The following is a 15,047-nucleotide window of genomic DNA, read 5'->3' as shown; positions in this document are numbered from 1 at the left end:
TGCACTACATAAATACTGCCATCACTTTTGGAAGATATGAGTAGGACAGCCCAAGATTGTTTACTAGATCTTATTCACATATTGCGCTCACGTTGTGGCATTTTTTGCCCTAATTTTCTGAATTTGTGGCAAAAACCTTATGATTGTAACTTGTACATAAACCCTTATAAGTTAAGCGATGCCTTCCTCTGGATCAACATGTAAGGCTGTAGGTTGAACTCAATCAACCTAAGTCTACCTTCAACCTTAAAAACTAGGAAACAGTTGCACATTTTTCCATTGAAAAGAAATGGGCTGTGTAAGGCTATGTGCACACATGGCGGATTCGCAGCTGTTTTCCATGAGGTTACAGTACCATGTAAACCTATGGAAAATAAAATCTGCAGTGCACATGCTGCGGAAAAAAACGCGCTGCAACGTAGTGTTGTTTATTCCGCAGCATCTCAATTCTTTGTGCGGATTCTGCAGTGGTTTACACCTGCTCCATAATAGGAATCCGCAGGTGTAAAACCGCATGTGAAATCAGCAAAAAAACCGCGGTAAATCCGCAGTAATTCCGCAGGTAATCCGCAGTGCGGTTTACCTGCTGATTTACCAAAATTAGTCCAGAAAAATCCGCAGGGCTTTCCGCAACGTGTGCACGTAGCCTCATACACAAATGTGCTAGTTATCAAGAAACGCAGATTCTTTTTGGTCACTTTCTTCTCTGGTGTCGTACCTTGGAGCCCTTTGAGAGCCAAATGCTCTGCACCTTAATCTTTGAGACTAGAGAATCTTGTACCTGACACTCAAATGAAGAAAGTCCCATATTAGCTGGGATGGGTATCTAAGGGCTCATACTCGCATGCGAGAAACTCAGATGAGTCTCGCACATCAATTCCGGGCACTGCACCCGGCACTCAGGTTGGAGAGTGCGGCTGCATAGTAATACATGCAGCCGCACGCTCCGCTCCTGAATGCTGGGTGCAGCGCCGGGTATTGATGTGCGAGACTCATCCGAGTTTCTCGCGTGTGAGTATGAGCCCTTATACTGTGTATTTCAATGGCTTTTCAGAAGGTACTTAAAAACCAGAAGTTCAAAGCAGTCAGTGTCCCATTTTATCCCCTACAGCAGTGACTGTGCAATGACACATCCCGTAGGACGGCGATTGTGTGCCGCCGTATCCTGCAGGGTGGCGATTGTTTGACACTCGTCTAACTACAGTGCAGTGTATTGCACTGGGAAGGTTGGATAGGCTAGCTCTCTTGCAATAATTGTTGCCCTAAGGCTATATGCACACGCTGCAGTTTTGACTGTGGAATTTTCTGTGCACATTCTGCATTTCTTGGCAGGAAACGCAGGTCAGAATCTGCGCCCTTTTTTTTTTTTTTTTTTTTTTTTTAATATGTGCACACGTTGCAGATTTTTGTGCGGATTTCTTCCCTTTTTTTTTTTTTTTTTTTTTTACCCCTGTGGATTTCTTTTATGGAATGGGTGCAGAAACGCAGCAGATCTGCAAAAAGAATTGACATGGTCATTTTTTTTTAATTTGCTGAATTTTCCGCACCATTAGCACAGCATTTTTTTTTTTGCCATTGATTTATATTGTACTGTAAATCACTTGCGGATCTGCAGCGTTTCTGCGCTGAAAAACCGCTGGAAATCTGCAGCGTGTGCATATACCCTCAAGATACAGACTTGGAGTTATTGTAGTCCAAACTAAGATGAGGCCATTAGTCAGCTAACCCATTCTCACCTTTGGCCAGTCATATAACACGATGCGTGTTCTTATCTTTCTTTCCCCATGAACTGGCCCCTTCAAAGGTTTCAGAGACCTCAAATATCATGTCTGTTACTCCACAGACATTAAATGTGGTGTTTACATTACAATATGATCCACTTATCCTCATAGGACATTTCCAACATAATGAATTGTCCACAGTGAGGACAATCCCTGTAAATTCTAGTTTTATCCTGTTGAAATGTTAGACATAGGTATTTGGCCGGCTGAAGGCCCCGTACACACTTGATGACCATCATATAGGATATATATGCGGGCCTCCTGGCTCTCCCTAGAGATGATGTTGGAAGAGAGGAGGAATGGGTAGTTACAATTTCAACTTCTGATTCTTATGTTTTCAGGGGGATATAACCTTCCCTCTCCCCATTGAAAATGCCTAGAACTGTTGGACCAGCATTCATGTGTATGAGAGTGCAGGAGAGGGAGGTGTCTGCTGAACGAGCTTTTGGCTGACAACTGTCTTGTGTGTGTCCATCCAGCTTTCTACACCACAGTCTGATAATGTAGCAGTGAGTTTGGTTTTTGCGGACGTTACTTTCCTTCAAAGTCTCTAATCTCACGACTCTCCCATAGACATCAGCGCTTAGCCGAGCATTCATGTGTTTTTTTTTTTTTTTAATGGGGGGGGGATAGGATAAAACATAGGGATCGGGGAGTCGTAATGTGCATGGTTATGGGCCCCTACCGCATCTACTTTCTAATAGAGGACCTTTCAGAAAGTCCTTAAAACCAGAAGTTCACTTAGTCACTGGTCTTCAGTCCTTGGCTCTGGCTTATTTATGAAATTACTGTACAACCCCAGCATGGTTTGACATCTGTCATCACATGGTTAGGTAGCTTTGCTATTTACGACTTTAAGGATCATTATTACCCAGTTTTACTAGAAATACACATTATTGAGCATCTGAATATGTTGCGACACAAGGACTTATTTTGCTAATGATGTGCAGGGAAATGTTTTTTTAATCAGAAAGGAGCAGTACTAATAACAGTACGAGCTTCACTTTACAGATGAGCTGATCATCATCATATTCAGTTGCCATCATTCTAGATTTAAACACGCTGATTGCAGACGGGATACAGATTGAGATGTAGTAACATGTGGTAGATTATAATGATTGCTCCGCTGTCCAAGCCAGTGAATCCTACTATACGGATGGCCGGTATTCCACAATCACAGCCATCTGGCCTCAAGAGGGCACATCTTCTTCCAGATCCATGAAATTAAATGAATGTGTAAATATTGGTCAAAAATGGGCTTATATAATAGTGCTTACCCACTAAGACTCAGTGTGGGGTGAGCAGGGAGGCAGAGATACTGCTACTTAAAAAAAAAATATATATATCTCTGCCCTTTAACAAAGCAAGAAGTGATGTAGTAATGTATTACAGAAAACTGACACTTTGCTGGATGTAATACTTGCTCATTAAAATACAAGCACATATTTTACGGGTGGAACCCTGAAACTATACTTCGGGTACAGTATGATGACATGCTTACACTTTGGATAAGAGACAATGGCAACATGGCACCCGAATATCAGGAGAAGGCACACGTCAATGACACACCCAGATTAGGGATACAGGTCAGTGACATGCCAACACTAGGTATAATGCTTGCACAATGACACCTGAGGCCCAATATTGTGGTAGGATAAGCACCGTTAGTTTAGTTAACAGAAATGAGCACAAATTGAATCCATTAGACAGGAAGTGTCTGTGGACTACCATTAAATGGCATCCGTTTGCTGTCTACAGAAGGTTCATCAGGATGAGTAAACACTTAGCACATCTGTTGCATGTTTACCTAACCTGTGATCCAGTTACTCCTTGTAGTAATATTTTGGAAGGAGGTTGTGTTGCATTAAAAGAATTGACAAAATTTAGCTGAAAAACTGCATTAACATCTCTTCCTCCCCTGTATTCATAGATCTTTTAAGTTTCTGAATCTTAGGGAATGCAAGGGTGTTTTGTGTATATCAAATGTGCAGATAAGGATAGGCCCCAATTCATCCAGGCAATTTCGCCAGAATTGTAGCATAAATTGCTTTGCAAAATCATACAATTTTTGTGCAATTTGGAGTTCTGCAAAAATGTTGCATCTTTTGGTGTTCTCACACCAGTTCCTCACAGCTCCTTCAAAATCGGTAGAGACTGAGATACCGCAGCTCTTGTAATTCATGATGAGCTGTGCAGTTGTTTATGCTAGAAGTCTTACTCCAGACTGGGACTGGAGTAAGATTTGTGTTAGGGCTGTCCCACACGTCCAGATAATTCCGGTACCGGAATAAATCGGTACCGGAGTTATCCGTGTCCGTGTGCCTGGGAACTCACGGAGGCCATACGTGCGGCACACGTGTGCCGCCCGTATGGCGAGTGGGTACCACACGGAGCGTGTGGTACCCACTCTGCATGGTGCTGAAGCTGCGATTCATATCCTCTCTGCAGTAGCGTTTGCTGCAGAGAAAATATGAAGAATAGTGTTTAAAATAAAGATCCATGTGTCCGCCGCCCCCCCACCCCCTGTGCGCCCCCCCGCTGGTCAGAAAATACTTACCCGCTCCCTCGCTGCTTCCTGGTCTGGCCGCGGCTTCTCCTGCATGCGGTCACGTGGGGCCGATCATTTACAGTCATGAATATGTGGCTCCACCTCCCATAGGGGCGGAGCCGACTATTCATGATTGTAAATGATCGGCCCCACGTGACCGCATACAGTAAGCCGCGGCCAGACCAGGAAGGAGCGAGGGAGCGGGTAAGTATTTTCTGACCAGCGGGGGGGCGCACAGGGGGTGGGGGGGCGGCGGACACATGGATCTTTATTTTTAACACTATTCTTCATATTTTCTCAACAGCAAACGCTGCTGGAGAGAAGATATGAATACCGGCTTCAGCACCATGTGGGGGGACAGCGCTTACTGTAGCGCTGTCTCCTGCACGCACACGGACCCCAGACGGAGAATGTCCGTGTTTTACGCGGACCCATTGACTCTATTGGGTCCGTGTAAAACGTGCGCTCCCACGAACACTGACATGTCTCCGTGTTTGGCACACGGAGACACGGTCCGCAAAAAATCAATGACATCTGAACAGATGCATTGATTTTTATGGGTCTACGTGTGTCAGTGTCTCCGGTACGTGAGGAAACTGTCACCTCACGTACCGGAGCCACTGACGTGTGAAACCGGCCTTATGGTGCAGAGAGGCACACGCCACTAGTTAGACTCTTCTGATTCATTTAAGAGGTGTCTGATTACCAACATGCCTCCTCAATTGACTTAATGAATCAGGGCTATAGTGTTCAGCAGCCAACTCCTTAAAGACTAATGCACAAATTCATTAAGACCGTTATTATTTTGCTGGTCTTGAGGAGGGGGAAAGTAGGAGTCAAACGCTCCTCATTAAGAGGTGCACACCTATTCATTCATCTTGAGCATCTGACTAGTAGTGTAAGAAATCTTACTGGAGTAAGATTTGTGGTGTAAGGCAGAGGTGTCAAACTGTATTCCTCTAGGGCCGCCAACAGGTCATGTTTTCAGGATTTCCTTAGCATTGCACAAGGTGCTGGAATCATTCTGTGCAGGTGATTAAATTATCACCTGTGCAATACAAGGAAATCCTGAAAACATGACCTGTTGGCGGCCCTCGAGGAATGCAGTTTGACACCTCTGGTGTAAGGAGTGCCCCATCTCGTCATGAATTGTTGATGTGCATGTACACTATATTGCCAGTATACAACAAACTGACTACAGAGTCATTAATATGATTCTCTATACTTAAAATAATCACACAAGAAAACCATCAGGCAATTAAGGATATAGAGTAATTCGAAGTTCAACAGCCAGGGTCCTTCATGTGTCATTATCTGCATCCCTTTCTGGTATCGCTTCCATGTTGTTTCCTCTGACAAACCTCAAGCATCAGTTGCACAGCAGGGGTGATGTATCTATAGTGTCATTTGCTCCTTTTTTTTTTTTTTTTTTTGGAGCAGTTTTTAGTATTGGTAGCCATTGTATTTTATCACTTGCACATTTCAAACTGGAAGGAAACCAGAAGGACGAGTCTAGCTTCTTGAACCTGTTCACAATTTTTACGGTGTAAATAAATGGAGAAATGATAGTATGGTTCCTCTTAAGACTGCAGTGTCAATATTTTGGATGAAGAAGTGAAACCGTTTAGTCACACAAGCTGCAGTGTGGTGAAGTCCAGGACTAATGTTACAACACAACATTGAGACTGCAAATGTAGCGCTGCCCTTTGTAACTAATGGGAATGTGTAAGGGCTTGTGCACACGCTGCGGATTCCATTGTGGAATTTTCCACAGCGGATTTGATAAATCCGCAGTGCAAAACCGCTGAGGTTTTTACTGCGGATTTATCGCGGTTTCTATTGCGGTTTCCTCTGCGGCTTTTCACCTGCAGATTTCTATTGGAGCAGGTGTAAACCCGCAGCGGAATCCGCACAAAGAATTGACATGCTGCGGAATATAAACCGCTATGTTTCCGTGCGTTTTTTTCCGCAGCATGTGCACTGTGGATTTCGTTTCCCATAGGTTTACATCAGAGGTGTCAAACTGCATTCCTCGAGGGCCGCCAACAGGTCATGTTTTCATGATTTCCTTAGCATTCCACAAGGTGCTGGAATCATTCTGTGCAGGTGATTAAATTATCACCTGTGGGACTTCCGGGAGGCGGAGCTAGTGAATGGCCGCTTCTTAGCAGAGCTCCTGGGTTAAGGTCGCTAATTCTATCTAAAGCGCCGCTTTATCTCACCCAGAGATCAGGATAAGGACCGGACAAGGGGTACCGACGGTGGTCCCAGCTCTCCGGATTCCCCGGGAGTCAAGAGGCGCATTCAGCGCCACATACAGTGCAGCACTCAGCACTCTGCACAGTTCCCGGCCAGCAGGGTCGCCGGCGGAGAAGGCGGCTGAGAGACCGGAGAAAGGGAGTGAGCGGCACGCAGAGGCACTAACCTAGGTTGGTGAGGAGAACAGGAGCCACTGAGGAGGACCGGAGACGTGCAGGAGCGGTGAACAGCCCCGGAGAGGCGCAGAAGCTCAGAGCGGGAAAAAGGAGGTGAGCCGGCGCCATCTTGCCAGAAAGCGCGCCAGTCCTCACAGCTCGTTGCACACAGCCAGAGAGGAGAGGTGAGCTGCACCGCTGAATCGCAACTATAACTGCTGCTACAAGGACAAGGTGAGCAGCGCAGGGACATATAAACTATCCTGGCACAAGGGGAGCTGGTGCAAGTAACGAGACCTGAAGCCCCAAGGAGGAAGGTGCACTAGACATCCCCCCCCATATTGTGGGCACGGTCTGGTGGAGACTTGTAACAAGCAGCAGCGCTGATGTAGGAGAGTGGATGCAGCGCCCCTGGTCTAAATCAGCCACAAGGAGAGAGTCTTTTCTATAAGAAGACACACCTGTTACAGGGTGATTTTCTCAATCTGTATAGCAAAAGTCCAGAACTGGTTTTTATCATAGTTCTATAGTAACCACAGCATCATTGCACCATGTTTGGATGTCACAGAGATCTAGGTGAATGCTTGCCTGTTGTGATAATGTAAGGCATACACAGATGTAGCTATCAAGCACAAAGATATCACTAATAACTTAACAAATATCTCGGGCTCCCATCTCACCATGGATAAATTTGTGGGCAAGGGTACCAAGGCCGGCAGAAGTTCTACACGTAACCAGGCAGGTACATCTCCGATATCATCAGTTGCAGACACTAACACAGACAACCCACAGTCAATAGCAACCGCTATCATAGAACGGTTTATGCCTGAGATAGACAATCGATTGGCAGCTTTTCAAACTTCATTGGACACGATAGTCTCTCAAGTTAATACCCAGGGAGCACGCATAACAGATGCGGAACAAAGAATTTCAGACCTGGAGGACTCTACCATAACTCTCACAAACAAACTAGATGATAAAGAAAAGATTATTTCGGATTTAATAGACAAAGTAGATGACCTTGAAAACAGGTCCCGTCGTAACAATCTGAGACTTATAGGCCTCCCAGAGTCGATTCCTTCCTCAGAACTAGTTAAAATCACATCTGAATGGTTGCCTAGAGCCCTTGGAGTATTGCCAACATCAGGCGTTGTGGCCATTGAAAGAGCACATAGACTAGGACCCCCAAGAGGGGGAGAAGGGGTCAGGCCGCGCCCGGTCATTTTCAAAATCCTGGACTTTCAGGATAAAATTCGTATCTTGGCAGCATTCAGGAAACAACGTACTCTGATGTATGAAAACCACAAACTATTGCTATTCCAAGACTACTCAGCGGCCATGGCAGCTAAACGCAAAGCTTTCAATCCCGCTTGCAAAATATTGGTGGATAAGAATATTCGCTTCAATCTGCAGTATCCTTCAATTCTACGCTTCGTTATGGAGGGGAAAAGCAGGTCCTTCAGTGATCCAGAAAAGGCCCTGGAATTCCTTCATGAAGCATCTCAGGCTCACTCTAGTCCTGTTAATTCATGATACGAAAGCTACTTTAATATGTCATTAAGTGATATCTTACTTGTGCTAACATTTTTATGCCCCTAAGCGGCGTGTTTATTTTTTATGTTATGTTCACTTTAAGGTTGAGTACACCTGTTATTGTTATAGAATTAAATTGGGGAGGGGGGGATAGGCTCTGCTTATGTACACTTATATCTTGGATTCAGGGAGATCTTACACCTACTCGCTGGGATGGGTGGGGATCTCATTTACAACTTATACAGGTGGGTCTGATGATCACCCGAAAAGGGATAGGTTAATGACTGATCAGGCAGGCACCAAAGATACCACTATCCGCTCTTTACAATGGTGCTCATGGAATGTCAATGGACTTAATTCCCCGGTCAAAAGGAAAAAGGTTCTACATTTCCTGCAGAAACAGAATTTCCACATTATTTTTCTTCAGGAGACACATTGGGTTAAGGGTAAACACCCTTCTATGTTTAGCAGGAAATATACACTCTGTGCTGAGGCCTCATATACAAAAAAACAACGTGGGGTAGCCATACTGATATATAATGGCCTCAACTATGAAATACTAGACACTTTAGAAGATCCTCAAGGCAGATTTCTGCTAGTCAAAATCATGATTGAGGGAATGTGTTTCAATCTAGCCAACATTTACGCCCCAAATACACCTGAGGTTCAGTTTCAAGTTAAATTACGAGAGAGACTGGCGGGATGGGACACATCACGGGTGGTCATGGGAGGTGACTTCAATGAGGTAGCAGACATATTCATGGATAGATCTAACACTAAAGACACTCATCGTTCACTGCAGAATAGTGGCATCCAACTACTAATAGATCACTTTGATTTGATTGATATATGGAGGCTACAACATCCTTTGGAGAGGGACTACTCTCATTACTCCCATGTACATGATACACATGCCAGGATTGATTGCTGGTTGATACATGAATCTCTGTTACCCTTAGTAACACAATCAAACATACAAAACATTCATATTTCGGATCACGCCCCGGTGACATTTCAGACCAAATTAGTATCCCCAATTCATCAGGAACGGAGGTGGCGCTTTCCGTCATACCTATACCAATCAGACGATTTTAAAAAATACCTACAAATGTCATGGGCAGTATATAAAAATGATAACCAGGTCCACTGTGATAATCCACACCTGTTCTGGATGGCCTCTAAGGCCGTGTTGAGAGGTCAAATTATTTCTTATGTCAGTCATAAAAAAAAAGAAATAATGAATAAAGCTAGGGATATACAGAATTCACTAACCCAAGCATACAAAGATTTAAAACTAAATAACACTCCATCGACGAAGGAAAAATATTTGAGGGCAAAAGAAGATGCAGACACTTTAGCACATGAATTGGCTTTATTTAACTTAGACTACCAAAAACAAAAATACTTTAAATGGGGTAACAAACCGGGGAGGGTGTTGGCATCTCTCACAAAACCATATAGGAAACAAACGAGAATACACAAAATTAAACAACGCAGTGGTCACACCCTATTTAAAAATGAAGAGATAGTGGATGAGTTCCGTTCTTTTTTCAGTGAGTTGTATAAGTCAGAAATAGGGGGAGGAAGCGGGGAATTCCTCACAGACAACCTTGCCCCGGCGCTTACGGAAGAAGAGAGAGAGACTATTAATTCCCCAATAACACCCTCAGAAATTGTACAGACTATAACTAAACTTAAAGTATCCAAGGCACCCGGCCCAGATGGGTTCAGCAATGAACACTATAAGATCTTAGGTCCTTGTATAGCTCCCCATTTGAGTGAATTATTTAATAAGACAGTTAGACTTGGTCACATGCCGGACTATTTCAATGAGGCGGTGGTTATTGTTCTCCCAAAACCAGGTAAAGATCTTGCTCAGGTCGAAGGTTATAGACCTATTTCATTATTAAATTCAGATTTTAAAATTTTCACAAAAATTCTGGCAGACAGATTACAGAAAATAATGCCAAAATTGATATCACCACAACAAACTGGTTTTATTCACGGAAAATCCATTACATTCAACATTAGGACAGCGGTGAGTGCCATATCTTATAGTAGAGCTAATAAACATATGAAAACCATTGTGGTAAGTCTAGACGCGGACAAGGCGTTTGATAGAGTAGCCTGGAACTATTTGTATGACCTGTTATCATTCCGGAAGTTTGGTCCGTGGTTTAGTGAAGCGGTCAAAACAATTTATAGGAAACCATTATCCAGAATGTCCGTGAACAATGTACTATCCAAACCCTTTGAGATTCAGAGGGGAACCCGACAGGGTTGCCCCTTGTCTCCACTATTATTCAACATAGCATTAGACCCATTTCTGAGAAGATTACAAAACGAGGCGGCATTTGAGGGGGTGAAGGTGGGAACTACATCGGTAAAAATCTCGGCCTTTGCTGATGATGTCCTTTTATTTATTGCCAACCCAGTTAAGGCAATCCCGGCCATAATGCTTATTTTAGAGAGTTTCGGTAAATGCTCTGGTTTCAAAATCAACTACAGTAAATCTGAAGCCCTGGCAGTTTTCAGATCCGGGAGGCTAAGTGACCCCACATTCCCATTCCACTGGTGCCAAGAATCCATTAAATACCTGGGGATACGGTTGCCTGCAGACCCATCTATTTTATATAGAGCTAATTATAGGCCACTGATCTCCTCCACAGTTGATCTCCTCCACTCCTGGAAACATTTCTCACTATCATTCTCTGGTAGATGCTATTTAATTAAAATGATAATTTTTCCTAAACTGCTATACGCCTTTCAGACTCTGCCCCTTCTCCTGACTCAATCGGATCAGGATCTGTTGAACCTAAATTTTCGAAGATTAATTTGGGGAATCGGAGGTAGATCACGCATAAGTCTCGCAAAATTACAAGCGACTAAGTTGGAGGGTGGTGTTAACTTTCCTGATTTGGGAAGATATAATTTAGCGGCTAACCTCAGATATGCAATTGACTGGATTAGGGGTCTTTCTCATTTTGCAAACGTTGAAATAGAGCAACAATTTTACCCACACATTTCATTACCATCTTTATTACATTTAAGTGGGGAGGAACTCCCAGAGGGAATACATGACCACCCATCACTTTGGCAAACGATGCAGACTTGGCGACAATGTAGGAAGATTGGTGGCTTGAGATATGATTTATCTCCATTTCAGACCTTTTTGGGAAACCCGAAATTCTTGGAGGGCTCCACACCGTCTTTTTATAGGATTTTGGCCTCTCAGGGTTGCAGGCAGGTGGTAGATCTCTTGGATCTTAATTTCTCAATAATATCTTTTGAAAAGGCATCACAACAATACCCATTATTTAATAATAAACCGTTTTTATTTCTTCAAGCGCGTAGCCTGGTACAAAAATGTCAGACACTGGGGGAGACGACGGTGGGGAGGGCCAACTTGGATGGGTTTATTCGGAATGCAAAATCTAATCCGGCTTCTATAAGTAACATCTATTCAATATTGCGTAAAAAATGGGTGGGGGAAGGGAAAACCACGGGTGTGGCAAGATGGCTGAGGGTTATGCCTGACTTGGAGGTGAGTGACCTTTTTGAGGCTACCATGACACAAAGAAAAATTTTACCATATAGCAGCTATACTGATATGGCACTTCTAATATTGCATAGAGCCTATATCACACCCAGCATGCAATCTAAGATGTCCCCATCCATTGTCTACTCATGCTCCAAATGTAAAGCCCATAATACTGACTTATACCATCACTTATGGAGTTGCCCGCTAATCCGGGAACTTTGGGAAAAGGTACACAATGAACTGCAAAACATTTGTGGAGTGGGTTTCACACTTACCCCACAATGGGCTATCTTTAATATACTAGATGAAACATCTCAAAAATTACCCAAACATATCAAGGCAACACTTATAATATGGGCCTCAGCAACTAGAAAGAGTATTTTACATCAGTGGTTGAATCCTTTAGTTCCTTCGCTCCCTTTCATTCGCACAAAAATACAGTTTATATTTAGAATGGAATGGCTAGACGCATTGACTAACAAAGAAAGACAAGTAAGCAAATTCTTTTCTACATGGGTTGCTTTTATTCCTTCGCTCCCTTTGGAAACTAGGGAGAAATTGAGAGCACAATTTGAAAATACCCAATGGTACTTATTGCAGCGGATTGGTGGTGACTCACCAATTCCTTGAGACACCTCTATGATTGGGTGTACGCAGAGTCTAGAGGTTTATGTTTTTGGTTTAAGTAGGGTTGGGAGGGTTTGGGGACATAATATAGTTAATTTTGCCATATTACTGCATTATTATCATTGGAAATGTATGTTGTAAATTACAATATATTATAATCTCTAATAAAAAGATTTTCAAAAAAAAAAAATTATCACCTGTGCAACACAAGGAAATCCTGAAAACATGACCTATTGGCGGCGCTCGAGGAATGCAGTTTGACACCTCTGGTTTACATTGTACTGTAAACTCATGGGAAACCGCTGCGGACCCGCAGCTGCGGAAACGCTGCGGTTCCACAGCAAAATCCACAGCGTGTGCACATACCCTTAATGTGTTCTCCTGCATAGTTAGATTTCTGTTGAAAGTCTGATTGCGGCAACTTGTGGGTTGCAATAAAACTATTGTCATCAGTTGCACTGTAGTAGTGCAACATTGCAGTCTTCTACCCATGACTACAAGTTGTCACATAGCGCTAGCCTTCTTCATTAGCTAGCAATTCATTGGTCACAATGACAAACGTCTCACCATTTTATATAGTTTTTCCTAGGAGTCGTCATTGGCTGGGTGTTAGTTTTTTTTTTTTTTTTTGTTTTTTTATAGATCTAGGCCTCTTTGCCATTGGCCTTTGACTTGTTTCTATCCCATGTCTATAGCTAAACCAGGAGGCTCATGTAAATAACTGTATTATGGGTTTTTCCTGTACAATTCTTTAATTTGCTATGCCTAGAAGTCTAAGGACCTGTACTGTACCGTTTTGTTTTTTTCTTTCCTTGATTTGTATGGAAAATGTTTGACATTTGTGTCTTGCAGGTATTGCCCTCAAGTCAGGTTTTTTGCTAACTCTGCAAGTTATCACTTATATGCAGAACAGGTGATAACTTGCTGACTGTTTCCCCAACGATCCTGAGAACAGGAAAATGTTGGAAATGCCTAGTGGCCGTGCATGCACTACATTCCTTGTGTATGGGACTGTTGGAGATAGTGCTATACAGAGCATGACAATAGACAGTGAATGGAACATTTCAGTGCCCCGTTCTAGGCTTCACTGGGGGGTTTAGCAGTCAGACCACCAGTGATCAGAAAGGTCATACAGACTTAATGCACATGATTGTGCTATGTGCACAAGGCCTATTGGTAGTCTCCTGTTCCTATGTAGTGTGTAAAAAGCTGCTTAGTGAGAAAGTATCATTCTTTGTATGGCCCTATATCCGGAGCTGGATTTCCTGTGATTTCCTTTGTTCTGTGTCAGCTCATCTGCAGACCGCTCTTAGGGTACTGTCACACAGTACCATTTTGATCGCTACGACGGCACGATCCGTGACGTCGCAGCGATCGTATGAATATCGCTCCAGCGTCGTAGACTGCGGTCACACGTTGCAATCACGGCGCTGGAGCGATGCCGAAGTCCCCGGTAACCAGGGTAAACATCGGGTAACTAAGCGCAGGGCCGCGCTTAGTAACCCGATGTTTACCGTGGTTACCAGCGTAAAAGTAATAAAAAAACAAACAGTACATACTCACATTCCGGTGTCTGTCCCCGGCGTTCTGCTTCTCTCCACTGTGTAAGCGCCATAGCCGGCAAGCACAGCGGTGACGTCAGACGTCACCGCTGTGCTCGCTTTCCGGCTGGCAGACGCTCACACAGTGGAGAGAAGCTGAGACGCTGGAGGACAGACACCGGAATGTAAGTATGTACTGTTTGTTTTTTTACGTTTACGCTGGTAACCAGGGTAAACATCGGGTTACTAAGCGCGGCCCTGCGCTTAGTTACCCGATGTTTACCCTGGTTACAAGCGAACACATCGCTGGATCGCTGTCACACACAACGATCCAGCGATGACAGCGGGTGATCAAGCGACGAAAGAAAGTTCCACACGATCTGCTACGACGTACGATTCTCAGCAGGATCCCTGATCGCTGCTGCGTGTCAGACACTGCGATATCGTAACGATATCGCTAGAACGTCACGAATCGTACCGTCGTAGCGATCAAAATGTGACTGTGTGACAGTACCCTTATCTGCTGCTGGTGTTTGTGTAGGATGTGTCATTGAGGGAGATCTAATTTCCTTAGTTGCACGGAATATGTCTGGCTCTTTGCAGATAGTTTTAATGTTCGTGATCGAATCACACCACACTTTATACAGCAAGTCAGGAACAGGCTGCTGTGGAAAGAGGGCCGTTTCCTGTTTGTGTGTGGGCAGCTTCCTACTGACTGGCTCCAGGTTCTGTCTTTTTTTTTTTTTTTTTTTTCTTTGCAAGAGCTTAGGTGTTTTAATAGTGGGCCTTCTTTGGTTTGTAGTCTACCATTTGACCTGTATAATAAGTAACTTATGAATTTGTAAGCATTTCAGTGTATGTAATCTGTCGCAGAAATATAAGAAAAACGTTTTGTAAAGCAACAGGCAGTTTTTCTTTCCTTTTCTCCTGAGATTTAAGGTACTGTCAGCACAGAATGACTGTTCAAACCAAGTACAGGCACTCTGTGCATCATGGCTGAGCCAATCCTTTATATGCACCTTCCCACCTGCTTAGTTTCAATCTCTGTCCTATGAAACCAGA

At 43.6% G+C, this 15,047-nt stretch overlaps 1 protein-coding gene across 11 annotated transcripts in view; it reads left to right on the top strand.

The window, feature by feature from the left end:
• The window catches only part of TPD52L2 (TPD52 like 2), a 53,829-nt gene that overhangs the window by 19,176 nt on the left and 19,606 nt on the right, over positions 1–15,047 (top strand). The gene's annotated exons all lie outside the window — the stretch shown is intronic.

Source organism: Ranitomeya variabilis, chromosome 4 (assembly GCF_051348905.1).
Source record: "Ranitomeya variabilis isolate aRanVar5 chromosome 4, aRanVar5.hap1, whole genome shotgun sequence".
NCBI classification, from domain to species: Eukaryota; Metazoa; Chordata; class Amphibia; order Anura; family Dendrobatidae; genus Ranitomeya; species Ranitomeya variabilis.
The sequence above is the reverse complement of the archived record's forward strand: the minus strand, read 5'-3'. Positions and strand labels throughout refer to the sequence as shown.